Source organism: Tursiops truncatus, chromosome 5 (assembly GCF_011762595.2).
Source record: "Tursiops truncatus isolate mTurTru1 chromosome 5, mTurTru1.mat.Y, whole genome shotgun sequence".
NCBI lineage: Eukaryota > Metazoa > Chordata > Mammalia > Artiodactyla > Delphinidae > Tursiops > Tursiops truncatus.
Window position 1 is genome coordinate 64,637,553 of NC_047038.1, and position 15,338 is coordinate 64,652,890.

Genomic DNA, 15,338 nt, shown 5'->3' on the forward strand with positions numbered 1-15,338 from the left:
ACTCACCCTACCCAAAAGAGTTACTCTTTTAAAAGACTGGCAGAGCATAGGACTACCAGGTATTAATTGGTGCTGCTGTTACTTCTTTAATTTGCTCTAGCCCTAGGCGAATTACTGACACTTGCTCTTCTCCAGAGCCTGTAAAATGGGGTTCCGGTAATTAACAACTCAGAATGACTGTTATGAGAACTAATTAGTTACTGCTTACAAAATACTTTGAACATCAACAATAGGAGTGTCTTCACTCCAAATATCACATTTTCCTCCCAATGGAGCTCTAGATACCTCCATCCCTGTCCTCCACCAAATTCCACATCTAGTCCTTCTCAGATTTCCCTCTGAAAAAAAATCATTACCTAGTTATTAAAATCAGAAGCCCAGGAGTTATCTTTAACTCCTTTCACTTCACCAACACTAACATACTTTCCCAAGTCCTATTCATTCTACCTCCAAAATGTGTCTTCCATCCATCCACATCTCTCCATCTTCAATGCCACCAGTCTATTTCAATCCACCATCCTCTCTTGCATGGAGGATTGCAATAATTGGCTAGTTGGCCTCCTCCTTTTCCATCTTTAGCTCCTTTCCAATCCTTTTGCCACACAAAAGCCAAGAATGACCTTTGAAAAGAGAAGGCAAGACATATCATTTCCTTACTTAAAACCCTTCAGTGGCTGCCTGTTGCAGACAGGTTAGAGTACAACCCTCTACCATGGGTGACCAATTCATCCCGTGTCTTGCCCAGGACTTTGCTATCTAAGCACTAAAAGTCCCGCATCCCAGGAAACTCCTCAGTTCTGGGCAATAGGGGTGACTGGTCACATTAAGCATGGCCTGTAAGGCCTTACAGGAAGTGACTCCTGCCTGCCTCATGGCCTCGTTTCATGCCACTGTCCCCTCAATCATTACACCCTTTGCACACTGGCCTTTGTCAGGTCCTAGAATGTCCCTTTCCCTTCTCAAGGCCTTGCTGGTTAGGCCTGCCTTTCCCTTGGCCTAGAATGCTCTTCCTGTAGCTGGATTTTTCTTATCCTTTAAAGCTCAGTTTAAATGCTCCAGAAAGGACTTTCCTGATCCAAGTTAACCCAATAGTTCCTATCTGCTATTCTCTATTATAACATTCTGCTTCCTTCCTAGAACTTATCATTTTGTCTTGATTCATTTATAATTTACCTATTTATCATCTGTTTCCTACCATTAGAATGTAAGAGGAAAGGAACCTTGTCTGCAGTGTTCACTGTGGTATCCTCCAGCACATAGCATATGGCAAGTGCTCAGATAATATTTACTGAACCAACATTTCAGTCTTGAGCCTCACCCCAACCAAACAACAGGTGGACCCATGCCCTGTAGAGACAGAGATCAAGGTCTTGCAAACACCAGGACATCTGGTTGACCCAGCTCCGCACCACCTCCACCCCTGCTGGTGACTAAGATCTGACCTCAAAAAAATGTTTGTTTCTCTGGAGGCCTAGAGAGGTTAAAGGACGTGTCCTAAGTTACATACTCAGTGTACATTTAACATTGGGAAAGCTAAAATCGATATTTCCTGTTTCTCTACCAAGTGAATTCAAATTTCAAAGGATCTTAGTGTAGGAAGAAACCTCTAGATCCCATTTGCTTTGGTCCTTCAAAGTAGACTCTATAATTTGCGTGCTACAATTCAGGGAATATAGCCGGTATTCTGTAGTAACTATAAATGGAATATAAACCTTAAAAGTTGAGAATCACTATGTTGTACACCTGTAATGTATATAATATTGTACATCAACTATACTTCAATTTAAAAAAAAAAAAGACTCTATCCCTATTTAAAAGATAAGATGTCTGGAGCCAAGAGCAATAGTTGACTTTTCCAAGGTCACATAACTATTGAAAGGCAAGGAAGAACTTCATTCTTAGTCTGTTTCTGGTTTTCAATCTTTTTTTATTCTGGATTTTGTATAACCATGCAATCAAGTATCTGTTCCATATCGAACATGTTAGCAAATGCTTTAAAAGAGAGAGAAAACAAAGTGGATGCAGAGATACCTCAGGAGTGACAAATTATTTAATTTTTTTTAAATTTATTTTTATTTATTTTTTATTTTTGGCTGCATTGGGTCTTCATTGCTGTGCGTGGGCTTTCTCTAGTTGCAGAGAGCGGGGGGGCTACTCTTTGTTGTGGCGCACGGGCTCCTCACTGCGGTGGCTTCCCTCGTTGCAGAGCATGGGCTCTAGGCACAAGGGCTTCAGTAGTTGCAGCACACGGGCTCAGTAGTTGTGGCGCACGGGCTTAGATGCTCTGTGGCATCCTCCTGGACCAGGGTTCGAACCCATGTCCCCTGCATCGGCAGTCGGATTCTTAACCACTGTGCCACCAGCGAAGTCCCAGACAAATTATTTAAACAGATGCAATGCTGTTGTTCCTCATTTATTAATTCATTCAACAAATATCTGTCCACTATATGCCATGAATTGTTCTGGACACTGGGGATGCAGCAAAGAATATAACAAAGAAATCCTCTCTGCCCTCCTAGAGCTTACATTCTAGTGTGGGAGACAGAAGATAACAAATAAATATATTTTTATGTGTAAGGAGTCTCAGGTGGTCAAAGTGCTATAAGAAAAATACAGCAGGGTAAGGAGAGAGTGACAGGCGGGGAGCACAGATGCTTTAAATAAGATGGTCAGGGAAAGACACTCAAGTAAGATACCACTTGAACAGTGGTCTGAGTGAATTCAGGGCAGGCACTAGAGGAAGAACGTTCCAGGCCAGGGACTACAGAAGGGCAATGGCCCTGAGGCAGCATAGCGCTTGGCAGGTTCTAGGGAATGCCCAGGGGCCCCTGTGATTGGAGTGGAGGAAGCCGGAAGGAGGAAGAAAGGTCACATAGGGAGCTGGGACCAGATCCTGCTGGCAACTGCTCTTCGAAACTACTCCCTTTTAAACTGACATATCTTTATAACGCAAATATTTACAAAGCTAGGCCTTGGAGAGGGGGGTTTTATTGAATCTGTTTCAATACGTTAGCAAGCACCGCAGGATTCGCTCTTCTTCCCCCATTTCTTGTTGTTAGAATGTTAATCTGTCTAAATCCATTCAGCTCCACTTCTTTGAAAATCAGTCACCTAGTGCTTGCAGCTAAAAAAGGAGACCAACTAATACATCTCAATAGAGCAGATAGTGGAGGCCACGCCCACGGATCAAGATCTCTGTAGAAAACCTAGCTATTGTTCAGCCAATACTTTCATGTTGGTTTCTAAAAATAAGAATCTGAGTCATCCTTTCCTCAGCCAGAGAGAACTTTATTCCTTTTACCCCCGTGGCTCCTGATTGGTTAACACATTACTCAGCAGCGGGTGGGCAGGGCCGTCAGCTTCCCCCACTGTATGTGGTATGGCCGTGAGCGAGAAAGGTGAACTGGCTGGGAAGTCAAGCCTAAGTCAAACCCTGTCCTCACCACAGTCCCACTTTTATTTTTTAATTTTTTGGCCACACGGCTTGCGGGATCTTAGTTCCCCCACCAGGGATCAAAGCCAAGCCCCCTGCATTGGAAGCCGGAGTCCTAACCACTGCGCTGCCAGGGAATTCCCCACAAGATAGTTTTAACCAGTTTACTTGACTTTTTTCAGCTTCAGTTTCCTCCTCTGTAAAAGGGAGATATTAATGTATATTAGTTTTCTACTGCTGCGTAACAAATTTGCACACATCTAGAGGACTGGAACAACGCCTGTTTATTGTCTCGCAGTTTTGTAGGTCAGAAGTCCCGGGTGGCATAACTGGTTTCTCTGGGCCGTCTCACAAGGCTGAAATCAAGGTATCCATCCGCTGTGTCTCACCTAGAACCCAGGGTCCTCTTCCAAGCGCTTTTCTGTTCCCGGCAGCATTCAGTTCCCTGCAGTTGTAGGTCTGAGAGCTGCAGGCCTCTCTCAGCTCTTTCAGGCGCGTATGTTCCTTCTCCGAGGCCTCTCCATCTTTCAGACCCGCACTGCACATCAAGTCCTTCTCACACTTGGAGTGTCTCTGACTTCTGCTCTCACCCATTTAAGGGCTAACTGCTTTTCAGGGCTCGTGTATTTAGATCAGGCCCACCCAGATAATCCCCCTTTCTTAAGGTCACCTCTGCCATATAACATAAAATAATCACCAGAGTGAAATCTCATCATATTCATAGGTTCTAGGGGTTAGGGCGAGACAGCTTTGGGGGCCATCTTAAAAAATTTTGCCTACAACAAATGCTTTGCTCAGAGAATTTCCCTGAAAATTAGAGATAATGTATGTGTGTAAAATAGTAGACAATCAATTTAGCCACTGTTAACGCATGAGGACCCCTTTGGTGCAGGGAGCAGATAAGTATCTGAGCTACTCAGTGAATCAAGCATAAGACGAGACTGAATTGTCCATGGTAAATACTTATTACGATCTTTCTCATATTTATGGATGTTAAAATAGTATTTTGCACATAATAAGTGATCTCTATTTTAATTGGAGCATTGATGTGATGATTTGGAAATTCTATTTGATCTAATTTAACAAGACAAAGATTGAGTTCCTCCCTTATCTTCTGAGTATATTATTAGATTGGCCAAAAAGTTCGTTCAGATTTTTCCGTAAGATATTGCCCGAACGAACTTTTTGGCCAACACAATACTTCTCCCTCCCTTATTAAATAATTTTGGCAAAGCTGCCTCTTCCTCTTCCTTCCTATGTACTTTGGTGGAGTTCATCAACACAGGACTTTGAGCTCAGGCTTTTATAGTACCCAACTGAATTTTGGGAATTGACTTAAGTTCTGTCACCTTAAAAATGAAGAAGGAATGGCCTCTGCACATTACTGAAGGCCCAGAAAAAATAAAAGGGGGGTGGGATGGGGTTCTGAATTAATTTCAGGATATTGGGGTTGACTGTGTTAAATATGATATGATCAAGGCATAGTTTTCACATCATGACATCATGATGCACAACACAGCATCCATAAGAGCATAAACTCTGGAGCCACGCTGCTAGGGTTCAAATCTTGTCTCTGCTGTATTCTTTCAATGTGGCCTTGGGCAAATTATTTAACCTCTCTGTGCTTAGTTTTCTCACCCGTAGAGCATCTACTTCATAGGGCTGTGGTGAGGACTGAATTAAATATTTACAAAATGCTCACAGTAGGGCCTGGCATTGAGTAGCAAAAGTGAGTCACTTAAGGCTTCTCTCTTCACCCCCAGCCTAACCTACTCTCTTATCAGACAGTGGCATGGATTTTTCAAATTATGGTTTATTTATTTATTTTGGAATTAGCAATACTTGACGTCCTACAAAACTTAAAAGGGTACGAAAAGATAAACAATAAAAACTAAGTTTTTCTCCCACCCAAGGCATCCAGACAGTGGGCTCCCAGAAGCAATACTGATACTATAGTCTCATACATCTTCCTAAGATAGTCTATACACAGACTACAGTATGAATATTTACACGATAATATATCAAGTAGACCATTTTCACAGATCTGTTTTTTGGTTTTGTTTTTTATAAATTTATTTGTTTATTATATTTTTGGCTGCGTTGGGTCTTCGTTGCTGCGCGCAGGCTTTCTCTAGTTGCAGTGAGCGGGGGCTACTCTTGGTTGAGGTGCGCGAGCTTCTCATTGTGGTGGCTTCTCTTGTTGTGGAGCACAGGCTCCAGGCGTGCAGACTTCAGTAGTTGTGGCACACAGGCTCAGTAGTTGTGGCTCACGGGCTCTAGAGCGCAGGCTCAGTAGTTGTGGTGCATGGGTTTAGTTGCTCCACAGCGTGTGGGATCTTCCCGGACCAGGGCTCGAACCCGTGTCCCCTGCATTAGCAGGCAGATTCTTAACCACTGCGCCACCAGGGAAGCCCCACAGATTTGTTTTTAACACAGGTGAGGACATGGTATTCTGTTCTCTGCTGGTGATTATCTATCTGCGTTCAACAATATGGCACCCCTGGGACTGACTGTTCCTTGCTGAGAGGCAGCAGTGCCTGTGCCTGGGAGGTGCCAGTGTTTGCCAGGGCATTTAGTTGGTGAAAGAGGTTTTCCTCCTTGGACTAATACTTAAAACTACTCATTCCAGGTAATACTATACTTTGATACTATTCATGTGATAATTAATAGCAGGCAATACTATAAAAGTGACTTTATGTACCGGAATATGAACAACTCTGTTTATTTCGGCACATAATTAGAGGAGAAAGAAGCTGTAAGCCCAGATAAAAATCCATACTTTTTTAAAGTAATAAGGTTTGAATTATAGATATTACATATTGGGTTATATATAGCTGTAGTTTAGATCTTTTTGTACCTTCAACTTGTTTGGTAAGGGCTTTTCAGTTTTTGGAAAATGTGTCTTTGATCTGAGAGGTCATGTACAGTTGACCCTTGAACAACACAAGTGTGAACTGCTCCGTTCACTCGTAGCAGATTTTTTTCAATAGTAAATATTGATACTATAGTACTACACTATCTGAGGTTGGTTGAATCCGCAGATGCTGGACTGCACATATGGAAGAACTGTGTATAGGGAGGAACCAGGAACCGGGGATCTGGAGGACCAGCTATAAATTATACACAGATTTTCACCTGCACAGAAGTTTGGCACCCCTAATCTCCGAGTTATTCACAGGTCAACGGTATTTGTTTGGGATCATGGTCCAAGTTGGTTGGAAGTTTGGTAAAACTCTAAGTCTCGGGCTTCCCTGGTGGCGCAGTGGTTGAGGGTCCGCCTGCTGATGCAGGGACGCAGGTTCGTGCCCCGGTCTGGGAAGATCCCACATGCCGCGGAGCGGCTGGGCCCGTGAGCCATGGCCGCTGAACCTGCGCATCCGGAGCCTGTGCTCCGCAACGGGAGAGGCCACAACAGTGAGAGGCCCGCGTACCGCAAAAACAAACAAACAAAAACGTCTAAGTCTCAATGCTTTTTCTTTCTTTTCCGGATAAGATTTTGCTCAAATTCCAGTTTTCACTGAATAACATGTAACTAACTCTTCCCTACCTCCCTCATTTTTTCCCATGACAGTGGCATCCAAACCTGTAAGGAATGATATTATGTCATTTGAAGAAAGAATTTGGTTGAAAGCAGCCAAACATGTAGTGTTTCCTTGCTTTTCCCTAATTTGGAAGTCAAAAAATGTACTATCTCCATTTGGTCTTGAGTCTATTCTATAAGGATGATTCCACAGATATTTTAAAAATTCCATACAGCAGCCTAGATATGCTAATCATGGAACCCCTTGCTCATTGGAACTTCAAAATGAGCAGCTAGTGAACTAGCAATACTGAAATCTGCCAGGAGGTGTTCCTGTAAAGTGTGACATTCCTGGGTCAGTGCTTATTTGGTGTTCACCTCTGAGTTATCAAAATTGTTTAATCCTACCTACTTAAGAAGGTGCCCAGGGAATTCCCTGGTGGTCCAGTAATTAAGACGTGGGCTTTCACTGCTGTGGACCTGGGTTCAATCCCTGGTTGGGGAACTAAGATCTCACAAGCCACAAGGCATGGCCAAAAAAGAAAAAAAAAGAAGGTGCCCAACCTGGTGGGATTCTTGTGCTTTTGGCCAATGGCAGTTTATAAGTCCTACTGAGAAAAAAACAGATATGGTGTCTATTATAGACTAAATTGTGTCCCTTCAAAATTCATATGTTGAAGCCCTACCCCCCCACCCCAATGTAAATGTATTTGGGGATAGGATCTTTAAAGAAGTAACTAAGGCTAAATGAGATTACAAGGGTGACCCTAATCCAATATGACTAGTGTTCTTATAAAAAGGGCAAGAGACACCAGGGATGTGCACAGAGAGAAAATACCATGTGAGGACATAATGAGAAGGTGAAAATCTGCAAGCCAAGGAGAGATGCCTCAGGAGAAACCAATCCTGCTGGCACCTTGACCTTGGATTTCCACCCTCCAGAATTATGAAAAAAAAAATTCTGTTAAGCAACACAGACTATGGAATTTTGTTATGGCAGCCCTAGCCAACTAATACTGTGTGATCTTCCGGAAAAAAAGCTATAGAATTTGAGTAAATTTTGGAAGATCTCTCCCTTTTGGGAGGATGTAACTCTTTGGGATGAGTTGACTCTTGTCATCAACTAGACAAATGAAGCCATGAACTGCCACTGACCGTGACCCTTCCCACGGCTTGGTGTTTATCTTTTCCTTGGAACCTTTTAATCTAATCTGGCCAGAGTTTGTTTCTGTTATTTGCAACCAAAAGAGAAGTAAAACAGGTCTTCAAGTCTTGCCTGAAGACTGACTATATTTCATATATAACTATTATTTTTTAAAATACCTATAGATAATGTTGATTAATAAGTTAATTCTCAATTTTAGGTAGCTAGTAATTTTTTTTGCAGTTATGTAGTTTTCTCACTCAATAAAAGTCCAAATAAAGTTACAATGTGTTGATGCTAATAAAGAGATTTTAATAAAGAAGAAGGTTGGGGACAATTGATCTAGAACTTTCTGACAGTGTAAGGGCCTCTTTGGGTGGGAATGGCAATGAAACCCAAAAGGTTGATGGGCATACATTTAAGGCAGGAAGTCATGATACCCGCCCAAAGACTGGTGATCTAACCAGATCATCTGCATGGCTCAGTGGAAGTTTTTGGTGGAGATGCTTGGAAGCACACTTGTACAGTTTTGCAGTCTCAATCTGACCCTGCCATACAGAGTAAGCTTTGAGTGGAGCATTCAGATAAGTCACCAGGGAGCTATGCAATGTACTTGAAAGGGTCTGTGCTCCAGTTGAACATGTTTTATAAGGGATTACGTATTCTGGGAGCTTGCTCTGACTATACTCTTCCTTTTGGACAGTTACAGGGTGTAGTGGTAGAAGTAGCTGGTACTTTGAAAGCAGACAGACTTCACCCTCCTGTAGAAAAGGACCACTGGGATGTTGGCTATGTCCCTTTCACCCTTAACAATGGTGGATACTTTGAAGAAAGGACAGAAATCCTTATAGAGTAAAAATTGAGAGTCACTAGGGGTTAGATAGGAAGACTTTGATTTTATCATTTCTCTTGAGATTATAGTTTAAATGATTGTAAGTATTGTGAATCATGACCGATCTATTTGAAAGGGCTACCGTGAACTCTGCAAAAGGGAGTCTAAATGAGGGCCCTCAAGTACCATTTGGTACATTTTAACCTATGCATTTATTTAATCAATATAAAAATCTCATTTCCTGCTTTAAGATTATTTGAAATTTTAAGATAAATTATACATAATCATTAAAGTTTATAGAATCAATAATAACTTAGGAATGTGGTATTAACAACTACATACCATCATCCCTTCCCCCACCTTACCTGTACACCGCCCTCTGGTTGACCCACATGAGTCAGAGAAACAAATACTCTCTGAGTTCAGGAGCATTACTAAACCAACCATCCTGTATAGCTGTTAATCCTCAGTCTCACCAATTTGCTGACTTCTTACACCGGCATGCTCTTAAGGCTTTTCAAATATATTTTGAAGATGGACTTCCTTAATCTCTGGTCCTCCTTGCAAAAAATTTTCAACTTGGCCTAGTTCTCTATCACAGAAGACTCCTGAATCCCAATCTAATCCAGTGGTTTCAGCTTTTGGTGTTTCAGATATTCTTTGAAACAATTGGGGGATTCTTTGATATCTGTTAAAAATTGCTGTTTTCAGGTAATATCACTCAAAATGAAGATGGCCTTTTATCTCTTTCTAAAATTGGGAAAAGTTATTTCATTTTAACTTGAAAATACAAAGACACTTGGGTAGACGTGTGTCTTGACCAGCATAATATTTGACTTGCTTTTCAAGCTACCACAGAGACAACAGATACCCAACACAGGGAGCAGATACGTCCCTCTCCTTGAAACCCTAACTTAATGCCAGCAAATAATTCCACACAGACCATTACTTCTATTTTTGTTCATTCATTTTCATCTGAAATAACAAAGAATGATCAGATCCCCGGGTCTATTATCTGAAGCAAGTTTAGGAAATGGAAGACCAAGAACTACAATATCAATCTGGATTGATGAATGTTGGGAACTCCTTGCTAATCACAAAATTTTATTATGTGATCTGATGTGGTCTTTCTCTAAAGCATGTTTCACTACAACTAATAAACAGTAATAATAAACAATCCATATGTTCAGAGTATTTCAGACCCAGTCCAAGAAAGAACTGACTTCAGTAACTACATTCCTTTTGTTGTTCCTTGTATCTCTGCAGTTGGTTTCTTTATAAAAATAAAAATGGACTTTTCTCTTCAGTGACCATTAAATGTTTAATTTGCCAATTCCTTTGCACTGCGTGACTAGTCATATTCTGCTAAAGATGTTATGCACTTGAAAGAGGTGGCTACTTGGATACAAACTGCCACAAATGAGAAATAGCCTGTACTCCAGCCTCATTTTCAACCGAGAGCATGTTTTCTCATAGACACAACATGCTAAACGCTGGATGGGTCCCCTTCACAATTCCACAGACTATTTGAACCTAAAATGTCAGCTCAGGGCTTCCCTGGTGGCGCAGTCGTTGAGAATCCGTCTGCCAAGGCAGGGGACACGGGTTCGAGCCCTGGTCTGGGAATATCCCACATGTTGTGGAGCGACTAAGCCTGTGCGCCACAGCTATTGAGCCTGTGCTCCAGAGCCCGTGAGCCACAACTGCTGAGCCCACGTGCCACAACTACTGAAGCCCTTGCGCCTAGAGCCCGTGCTCTGCAACAAGAGAAGCCACCGCAATGAGAAGTCTGCGTACTGCAACGAAGAGTAGCCCCCGCTCGCCACAACTAGAGAAAGCCCACGCGCACCAACGAAGACCCAGTGCAGCCAAAAATAAATAAATAAATAAATTTAAAATGTCAGCTCAGTCAACGTGACATATGTTTTCCCACCATTGCTGACACGGTTGTGCTATTGCTCCAATTCTTTCTCTTTGTGGAATTTACATTTCCTGTTTGAAATCACCAACTACGGCTGATGCCTTTGGTTTTTTTTTTTTTTTTTTTTTTTTTGGCCGTGCCATGCAGCATGTGGGATCTTAATTCCCTGACCAGGGATCTAACTCACGCCCCCTGTGGTGGAAGCACAGAGTCTTAACCACTGGACCACCAGGGAAGTCCCTATGGTTGAAGTCATTTTTGTCTTTGGAGGGTCAAAACACCCTGGTGTATGAGAGGAGATAAGTATTTTTGGCGATGTCCTTTTCCTGTCCCAGAACTGTGTTTCTGCTCTTCTCTTTCCTCCCATCTGCTAAGTGCAGTTACACCAACTCCCAGGTCTAAAGACTAGCCCATGTGGGTGGTGCCACATTTTTTCTCAGAAGTGTTGCATTTCTGAGTCATACCTTTCCTTGACTGGGAGCTACACTTATCTCTTCATTAGCCATGTTTCCTTTTTTTCTGAAGACGTAACCTGCAGAGGCAGTTTCCTATGTGAAGACCTTCTCCAAGTCACTCTGGGTCCCTGTACTCTGCCACACACGGGTCGATTTATACCCACGTTTCAAGATTCCTTTTCATACTGATTATTGCATGCCCTCCTCACCTCAACCTCTGCTCCATCTGATCTTTATAAATCTTTGAGATATATTTCTTAGGTGTTTAGAGTTCTCTCTTTTTAAAATTAATTAATTAATTAATTAAATTTTGGCCGCGTTGGGTCTTCGTTGCTACGCGTGGGCTTTCTCTAGTTGTGACGAGCGAGGGCTACTCTTCATTGCGGTGTGCGTGGGCTTCTCATTGCGGTGGCTTCTCTTGTTGTGGAGCAGGAGATCTAGGTGCGTGGGCTCAGTAGTTGTGGCTCGCAGGCTCTAGAGCGCAGGCTCAGTGGTTGTGGCGCACAGGCTTAGTTGCTCCGTGGCATGTGGGATCTTCCCAGACCAGGGCTCGAACCCATGTCCCCTGCATTGGCAGGTGGGTTTTTTAACCACTGCGCCACCAGGGAAGTCTGGTTTTTAGAGTTCTCTTATTTAGAAATTTTGCTATTGGACTACCTCAGCCTTGCAAAACTATGTTAGTTTGATAGTAATGGGCAATATAAGCGTTCTGCAATTTTTATGGCCCATAGAAATCAAGTCATGGACTCAGAAAGAGAAAGTTTTGTTGGAAAAATCTCAAACAATACCCTTCGTAATGGTTATGAATTTTATGGTGGAAGTGGAGGTAAAAAGTTCTGAAAACTCAACAGAAAAAAGCTACCATTCTTAGTAAGAGAGACAATAAAGAACTCTCAAGGAAGCTGCAGATTAAAGGAATAGTAAGTGTCTGCCATAGAAAGGGCAGTAATCCTACCAGAAAAGTGACTGCAGATGTTCAAGGCTAGTAAGGCTACAATTTGTAAAAGAAAGTGCACCCATAGAATACTAATTAGATGTATATTCCTGAGGTATTTTATCTATTGATGGTTTGTTTTTGCATTATATCAAAAATATTGTCATATAAAATATTTTCATTATATCAAAAATATTGTCATATATAAATGTCATATAAATTTGTCAAATTTATTGACAAAAATATTGTCAATAAAATATTGTCATATAAAAATATTGTCATATAAAATACTGTCATGTATCTCAGGTATTCAAAATGTCAAAAAATAAGCATTTCATGTAACAGCTATCACCTCTACCTATTACATTACCCTACCACTTATGTGACAACCATGGAACTGAATTTGGAGATGAGTCCTGGAATTTTCAGAATAAAAAATATGGAATTCCAAATTACCTTAGTTGGCATTGCTTTTATTTTGAAAATCTTTCCTATTTTTAGGTCCTGTCATGTCTAAGAAGAAAAATTGGAAACTTTGCCCACCTTGGTGTGTCCTAATTAATGAATTGTATTAGAAACAGTATTTCAATGAATAGTCATTTATTCACTCTTTCAATAAACAGGTATTAAACACATAATTGGCTCATGGAAGGCACAGTGCTAAGCACTTGGGCTACAAAAAAGAAGTGGGCAAAATCTTTGCCATTCAGGGCTACAGTCTAATGAAAATAGACAAGGAAACAATTAGTGCATAACAGAGGACTATAGCTAACTCTTACTGAGTGTATCAGAGTAGATTCATAGAGGAGATGATCTTCGAGCTGTCTTGAAGAACGATAAGCAGTTTGCTTTGTGGACTGAGGGAAAGAAGGGCATTCCAGGCAGAAGGAACAGCATTTGCAATGACATGAATGTAAGAAGAGCAGAACAAGAACTGGTTGCCCGATGTGGCTGCATCCCAGGGGACCTTTGGGAGATTAGTGGGAGATGAGACTGGAGAGGCAGGCAGGGTCCAGGCCATGGAAACTCTAGACCCCTGCTAGGGAATTTAGGTTTTATCAAAGTCAGGAGAAAGCTGAAGGATTTCACATAGGAAAGTGAATGATCAGATTAGCATTTTAGGAAGATCTCTCTGGTGGCAATGGAGTAGATGGAGTAAATGGGGCAGGGTCAGACACCAGTGGTTATGAGGTTAGTATGAGAGTTCAAGCAAGAATGGTAATTACTAACATATATTGAGTGCTAACCTTGTGCTAAGCCCATGACATAAGTTATTTAATCCTCACAATGATTCTATAAGGTAGTATATTAGTCAGGGCAGGTTAGGTTATGCTGTGACAGGAAACAACCCCAAAGTCTCAGTGGCATAAAACAACCAAAATAATTCTTTGCTTCTACCACATGTGCCATGCAGGTTGGCCAGGGAGCAATGCTCCTCGTAGCCACAAAGAAACCCAGGATAATGGAGACTTCATCTCAATATATACCTCACAGCAGTGAGGGGGGATCATCATCCCAGCTGTAGGCAGGGAGCGTGGTTCATTGTGTATAGGCTCTCGAAGCTTCTGCCCAAGTGTCACATGGCCATAACCAACTCCAGGGGAGAAGGGAAGTGCAACCCTACCATGAGTCCAAAAGGAGAACCAGAAATATTCAGACACCAGCACTAATTACTACCACATCCTGTTCTGAGCATAGAATAAAACTGCACATTTCTGACCTGCTTTTTTCTTTTTCTTTCCTTTAATGGTTTACTTAATTTTATTTATTTATTTATTTTAACATCTTTATTGGAGTATAACTGCTTTACAATAGTGTGTTAGTTTCTGCTGAATAACAAAGTGAATCAGCTATACATATACATATATCCCCATTTCTCCTCCCTCTTGCTCTGACCTGCTTTTGAAGTTGGATATGGCCAGCCGTGTGACCTAATTCGGCCAAAGAAATGGAAGAAGCTTTGAAAACTAGGAGTCTTTAAGAACTAAGAACTGGAACAAAATTTGTTAGGCTCTTGCTTTCTCTCTGCCATGGCATCTGGCAGTATTCCACGTAGTGGCTGCACCTTTCGTCCAAGTTCCAGAGTGAGAACAACAGATAGCAGAGCCCCCATTGACTTCCAGTTGTAGGTCACTGAGATTTGAAGGATGTTTGTAACTGTAGCATAACCCAGTTCACCTGGGACTGTTATGGAGGCGACACAAAAAATTTCTGTACAATCTTAAAATTCTCCACAGATAGGTTTATTATTATTATTACGTATTCCCATTTTACGGATCAGGAAACTGAGACTCAGAAAAGTCAAAGAATGTGCCCAAAGTTACACCTAGTAAGGCAAAATTCAAACCCAGGCAATCTGACTTCTGAAGATTAGCTAGCAGGAGCCCGACTTAAAGCAACAGAAACGGGGATGAACAGGTGGGACTAGTTTAGTGACATTTTAAAAGTAGAATCAAAACGATCTGCTGGGCAATTATGTAAGGAGAGAGGACAAATAGGTATCTAGAATGATTCCCAATTTTCTGACTTGGAAAGTCAAATGGACGGTGACCAGTAATTCAAATGGAGATTAGAGAATGATGAGCACAGTGAGAAGTGGAAAGATAATGAATTTGGTGATGGACTCTTTAAGCACTTTGAAGTTGTCATTCCATTGTCTTCTCTCCAGTTTCTGACAAGAAGCTGGTCACCTCCATATGGTTGTTGCCCCATATGTAATGCATTATTCTTCTCTGGCTGCTTTCAAATTTTTCTCTTTATTTTTATATTTTTTGGTAACCTGACAATGATGTATCTAGGTAGTTTTTCTTTGTATTTATATTGCCTGGGGTTCACTGAGCTTTGGAGGTTTGTTGACGGTTTCATCAAATTTGGGAATATTTTTCTTCTATTATATTTCTGTCCCATTTTCACTGTCTCCTTTTGGGACACCAATTACACATACATCTGATATTATCCCACAGGTCTCAGAGGATCTATTCATTTTCCTTCAATTTTTTTTCTGTTCTTCAAATTGGATAATTTCTATTGATTAATCTTGAGGTTTACTGACTCTTCTACCATCTTCCATCTGCTGTTAAGCTACTAGTGAATTGTGTT

General features: G+C 41.4%; 1 long non-coding RNA gene across 1 annotated transcript in view; it reads right to left on the bottom strand.

The window, feature by feature from the left end:
• Nucleotides 1-362: 362 nt before the first annotated feature.
• LOC141278774 (uncharacterized) overlaps nucleotides 363-15,338 on the bottom strand; it is a 51,656-nt gene continuing 36,680 nt past the window's right edge. The window contains exon 3 of the long non-coding RNA XR_012331969.1: nucleotides 363-620. This is a non-coding gene — a long non-coding RNA (uncharacterized lncRNA). The remainder of the gene's footprint in view (nucleotides 621-15,338) is intronic.